The sequence below is a fragment of the Pelodiscus sinensis genome, chromosome 1 (genome assembly GCF_049634645.1).
Source record: "Pelodiscus sinensis isolate JC-2024 chromosome 1, ASM4963464v1, whole genome shotgun sequence".
NCBI lineage: Eukaryota > Metazoa > Chordata > Testudines > Trionychidae > Pelodiscus > Pelodiscus sinensis.
The window spans coordinates 332,625,457-332,631,456 of record NC_134711.1 but is presented as its reverse complement, the minus strand read 5'-3'; positions in this window follow the sequence as shown (position 1 = coordinate 332,631,456).

The window sequence follows — 6,000 nt, the reverse complement described above, 5'->3', positions numbered from 1 at the left end:
CACAATTGTCCTTTATTTTGTACATCAAGAAAAGGGGCTAGGGAAGGGTAAGTGGAAGGAGGTGAGGGAGGAATGGGGTACGAGCCGCCGATGGGGAGGACTGGTCTGGCTCTGCGGGCTTCTGGGGGTGGAAGCTCTCCTGCACCCCCCCAATTGCCCCCTCTCCCCAGATGGCAGCCTGCGGCAAGTGCAGCCGGTCTGATGGCCGAGTGGTGTGATGTGCCCAGTTTGGGTACTCCGGGCACTCCAAGCCAGGACTGGTTTGCAAGTGGGACACCCCTGAGAATTGTCTGTCCGGGGTGGGGGTCGGGACCCTTTAAGCGCAGCCCTCGGCTAGCCTGAGACAGCATCTCCACGCTCTAAGTCCTCCTCTGATGCCCTGCCGGCACTGCTTCCGGCCATCCTTAACCCCAGTTCAGGGTCCACTTAACGTGGACATGCTAGTTCGAATTAGCAAAACGCTAATTCGAACTCGTTTTTAGTTCTAGACGCGTTAGTTCGAATTAGCTTAGTTCGAATTAACTAATTCGAACTAAGTTTGTTCGAATTAGCGCTGTAGTGTAGACGGACCCCCTGTTAGATGCTGTTTGACAGCCTTGTTGACTGAATAGACGGGAATGTATTTCAGCACCTTACGTCGCATGAGTCCGTCAAAGTGCTGCTTTGCGAGTATTTCTCTCACAGGCCTTGGGAGACAGGACAATCTTCACCAACAGAAAAACCCTTAACCTGGCAGTAATGTTTTCCAGCAACCACTCACCACATCTCCATCATGCTTATTCAGGAACCTGATGGTGCAATCAACAAAACTTCTAGCTCTGTCAGTCTCTATGACATTCGAAATAGTAACTTGCCCGGGCACTCATTAATGGATCTTTAAGTGACTTGAAAGCAATTTCAAAAAACAGCTGGAGAGAGAAGCTCCAGAACTCGGTTTAATTTAATTTAATTGACATTCTAATGACATCGAAAGCCAAGCACCAGATACTTACAGCCCACTCTGTTAGCCTCATTGAGCACAGACATTCTAATTGACAAGACTTTTTCCTATTTTTCTTCCTTCACTTTTCCCCCCCATCCCTTCTCTTTTTCTGCGATTTATTTGCATCCTGGAGCCATTACTACATGCATCTGAGAAGTGGATTGTGCCCACAATAGCTCGTGAAACCATAGAATCATAGAATCATAGAATAGTAGGACTGGAAGTGACCTCAAGAGGTCATCGAGTCCAGCCCCCCGCCCTCAAGGCAGGATCAAGCTCCGTCTACACCATCCCTGACAGATGTCTATCTAACCTGTTCTTAAATATCTCCGGAGAGCGAGATTCCACCACCTCCCTTGGCAATTTATTCCAATATTTGACCACCCTGACAGTTAGGAATTTTTTCCTAATGTCCAATCTAAACCTCCCCTGCTGCACTTTAAGCCCATTACTCCTTGTCCTGTCCTCAGTAACCAAGAGGAACAAATTTTCTCCTTCCTCCTTGTGACACCCTTTTAGATATTTGAAAACCGCTATCATGTCTCCCCTTAATCTTCTTTTTTCCAAACTAAACAAGCCCAGTTCATGAAGCCTGGCTTCATAGGTCATGTTCTCTAAACCTTTAATCATTCTTGTCGCTCTTCTCTGTACCCTTTCCAATTTCTCCACATCTTTCTTGAAATGTGGCGCCCAGAACTGGACACAGTACTCCAGCTGAGGCCTAACTAGTGCAGAGTAGAGCGGCAGAATGACTTCACGAGTTTTGCTTACAACACACCTGTTGATACAACCTAGAATCATATTTGCTTTTTTTGCAACAGCATCACACTGTTGACTCATATTCAACTTGTGGTCCACTATGACCCCTAGATCCCTTTCCGCCATGCTCCTTCCTAGACAGTCGCTTCCCATCTTATATGTATGGAACTGATTGTTCCTTCCTAAGTGGAGCACATCTAGAAACCATCTACATGTTTTGTCAGTCCCTAAGTTGCTACAGAACTATTTATTGTTATTGTTTTTTAAGGATTTTTTTTTTACTTGGAATTGATCTGTTTTTTCACGAGAGGGTCATCAGTTCCATTTTTTTATTTTGTTCTTCTCTTAGAATCATAGAATCCCAGGGCTGGAAGAGACCTCAGGAGTCATCGAGTCCAGCCCCCTGCCCAAAGAAGGACGAACCTCAACTCAATCATCCCAGCCAGGGCTTTGTCAAATCGTGACCTCTGGGGATGTAAATTCCACAATCTTCCTAGGTAACCCATCCCAGTGCTTCCCCACCCTCCTAGGGAAATAGTTTTTCTTAATATCCAACCTAGACCTTCCCCACTGCAACTTGAGCCCATTGCTGCTTGTTCTGCCATCTGCCACCACTGAGAACAGCCTCTCTCCATCCTCCTTGGAACCCCCTCTTCAGAGAATTAAAGGCTGCTCTCAAATCCCCCCTCACTCTTCTCTTCTGCAGATTAAATAAGCTCAAATCCCTCAGCCTCTCCTCGTAGGTCATGTGCTCCAGCCCCCTCAGCATTTTGGATGCCCTCCGCTGGACCCTCTCCAATGTGTGCACATCCTTTCTGTAGTGGGGGGCCCAGAACTGGATGCAATACTCTAGATGTGGCCTCACCAGTGCCAAACAAAAGGCGAATAATCATTTCTCTGGATCTGCTGGCAATGCTCCTCCTAATCCAACCTAACGTACCATTAGCCTTCTTGGCTACAAGAGCACCCTGTTGACTCATATCCAGCTTCTCATCCACTGTAACCCCCAGGTCCTTTTCTGCTGAACTCCTACTTAGCCAGTTGGTCCCCATCCAGTAACAATGCTTGAGATTCTTTTATCCCAAGTGCAGGACTTCATCAGATTTCTTTTGGCTCAATCCTCCCATTCGTCTATGTCACTCGGAACGCTACCCCTACCCTCCAACGTATCTACCTCTCCCCCAGTTTAGTATCATCCACAGATTTGTTGAGGGTGCAACCCAACCCCTCATCCAGGTCATTAATAAAGATGTTGAACAAAACTGGCCCTAGAAACGATCCTTGGGCTTATCCGCTTGAAACTGACCTCCAATCAGAAATCGAGCCATTGATAAGTACCTGTTGGGCCCAACAGTCTAGCCAGCTTTCTATCTACCTTACAGTCCATTTATTCAGTCCATACTCCCTTAACTTGCTGACACGAATATTATGGAAGACTATATCAAAAGCTTTGCTGGAGTCAAGGTCTATCACGTCCACTGTCTTTCCCATATCCACAGAGCCAGGTACCTCATCATAGAAGCTAATCAGATTGACCAGGTATGACTTGCCCTTGGTGAATCCATGTTGACTATTCCTGATCACTTTCCCCTCTTCCAAGTGCTTCAAAATGGATTCCCTGAGGATCCCTCCATGATTTTTCCGGGGACTGAGGTAAGACTGACCGGTCTGTAGTTCTCTGTATTGTTCTTCTTCCCTTTTTTAAAGATAGACATTACATTTGCCTTTTTCCATTCATCTAGGACCTCTCCCAGTCTTAACGAATGTTCAAAGATAATAGCCAAAGGCTCTGCAATGACATTAGCCAACTCCCTCAGTATCCTTGGATGCATTAAATCCGGGCCCATGGATTTGTGTATGTCTAGCTTTTCTAAATAGTTCTTAACTTGTTCTTTCTCCATGAAGAACTGTCCACCTCTTTCCTATACTGTGTTGCCTTGCACAGGAGCTGACCTAAACTGTGAAAAAAGGCAAAAAAAGCATTGAGTACTTCATTTTTTCCCATATTATCTGTCATTAAGTTATGCCCCTCATCTCAGCTGTGTCTAGAGTTGAAGCAAAATGCAGGACAATGTAGCACTGTAAAGACTAACAAGATGGTTTATTAGATGATGAGCTTTCCTGGGCCAGACCCACTTCCTCAGATCAAATAGTGGAAGAAAATAGTCACAACCATATATACCAAAGGATACAATTAAAAAAAATGAACACATATGATAAGGACAAATCACATTTCAGAACAGGAGGGGGATGCGGGGGGGGGGGGGGGGGAAGGAAGGAAGGTTAGTGTCTGTGAATTGATGATATTAGAGGTGGGGAGAGTGGGATGTTTGTGAGTTAATGGTATTAGAGGTGATAATTGGGGAAGCTATCTTGGTATTGGGTAAGATAGTTTGAGTGTTTGTTCATTCCTTTTTGGAGAGTGTCGAATTTTAACATGAATGACAGTTCAGAGGATTCCCTTTCAAGTGCAGATGTAAAAGGTCTTTGTAGCAGAATGCAGGTGGTTAAGTCATTGAGAGAGTGTCCTTTCTGGTTAAAATGGCAAGCAACTGTTTTTTCTTTGTGGATCTTGTCTGATATCTGTTTTGTGGGCATTAATCCTTTGGTGAAGTGTCTGAGATGTTTGTCCAATGTACATAGCAGACGGACACTTTCGGCACATGATAGCATAGATTATATTTCTGGATGCGCAGGAATATGTGTTCTCGATCTTATAACTCACTTGGTTAGGTCCAATAATGGTATCAGCAGAATGAATATGTGGACAAAGCTGGCAACGGGGTTTGTTGCAAGGGAAGGTACCAGGGTTGGTATTAGTGTGGTATGTCCTGTGGTTGCTGGTAAGAATCATCTTGAGGTTAGGTGGTTGTCTATAGGAGACTATGGGTCTGTCTCCCAGAGCCTCTTGGAGTATGGTATCCTGTTCCAGTATAGGCTGTAGTTTATTGATAATGTGTTGGACAGGTTTAAGTTGGGGGCTGTAGGTGATGACAAGTGGTGTTCTATTGTTGGTTTTCTTGGGTCTGTCTTGAAGTAGATGGTTTCTAGGTATTTGTGTGGCTCTTTCAATTTGCTTTTTTATTTCTCTGGGTGAGTAGTTGAGGTTTATAAATGCTTGGTAGAGATCCTGAAGCTTCTGGTCTCTGTCAGTGGGATTAGAGCAGATGCGGTTGTATCGAAGGGCTTGGCTATAGACGATGGATCGTGTGGTGTGTTCTGGATGGGAGCTGGAAGCATGTAGGTAACTGTATGAGTCGGTGGGTTTTCTGTAGAGAGTGGTGTCTAATTTTCCATTGTTGATTTGTACTGTGGTGTCCAGGAAGTGGATCTCTCGTGTAGAATGGTCCAGGCTGAGGTTGATGGTGGGGTGTAGGTTGTTGAAATCTCTGTGGAATATCTCCAGTGTTTCTTGGCCATGCGTCCAGATCATAAAGATATCATCGATGTACCGTAGGTAGAGGAGGGGTGAAAGGGGACGGGAGTTGAGGAAACGTTGTTCTAGGTCAGCCATAAAGATGTTAGCATACTGTGGGGCCATGCGTGTACCCATGGCTGTGCCGCTGATCTGGAGGTATAAGTTGTTCTCAAACTGGAAATAATTGTGGGTGAGAACAAAGTTACATAGGTCTGCTATCAGGTTGGCAGTAGTGTCCTCTGGGATAGTGTTTCTAATTGCTTGTAATCCGTCTTCATGTGGGATGTTGGTATATAGAGCTTCTACATCCATGGTGGCAAGGATGGTGTTATTGGGGAGGTTATCGATGTTTTGTAGTTTCCTTAGGAAGTCAGTAGTGTCTCGGAGATAGCTGGGGGTATTGGTTGCGAAGGGTTTGAAAAGAGAGTCTACATAGCTGGATAGACCAGTAGTGAGTGTGCCAATACCAGAGATGATGGGATGTCCGGGGTGCTCAGGTTTATGGATCTTGGGAAGTAGATAGAACAATCCTGGTCGGGGGTCAGAAGGTGTTTCTGTGTGGATTTGTTCCCGAGTAGCTGTGGGGAGGCTTTTAAGGAGACAGTGTAGTTGGTTTCTTTCTTTCTAGAGTTGGTTTCTTTCTTTCTAGAGTTGGTTTCTTTCTAGAAAATGATACGCATACTTTTTCGGCTTCTTTTTTTGAAAGGGCGAAATGTTAGGAAAAAAACCCTTTTCAGCTCATCCCTTCCTCCTCATGAAACAAGGTTTACAGGAATGCAGAAAAATTTTTTGGAAGGACAGATGCATTCTTCTGCAGTCTAGATGTTGCCTCAGTAAGAAC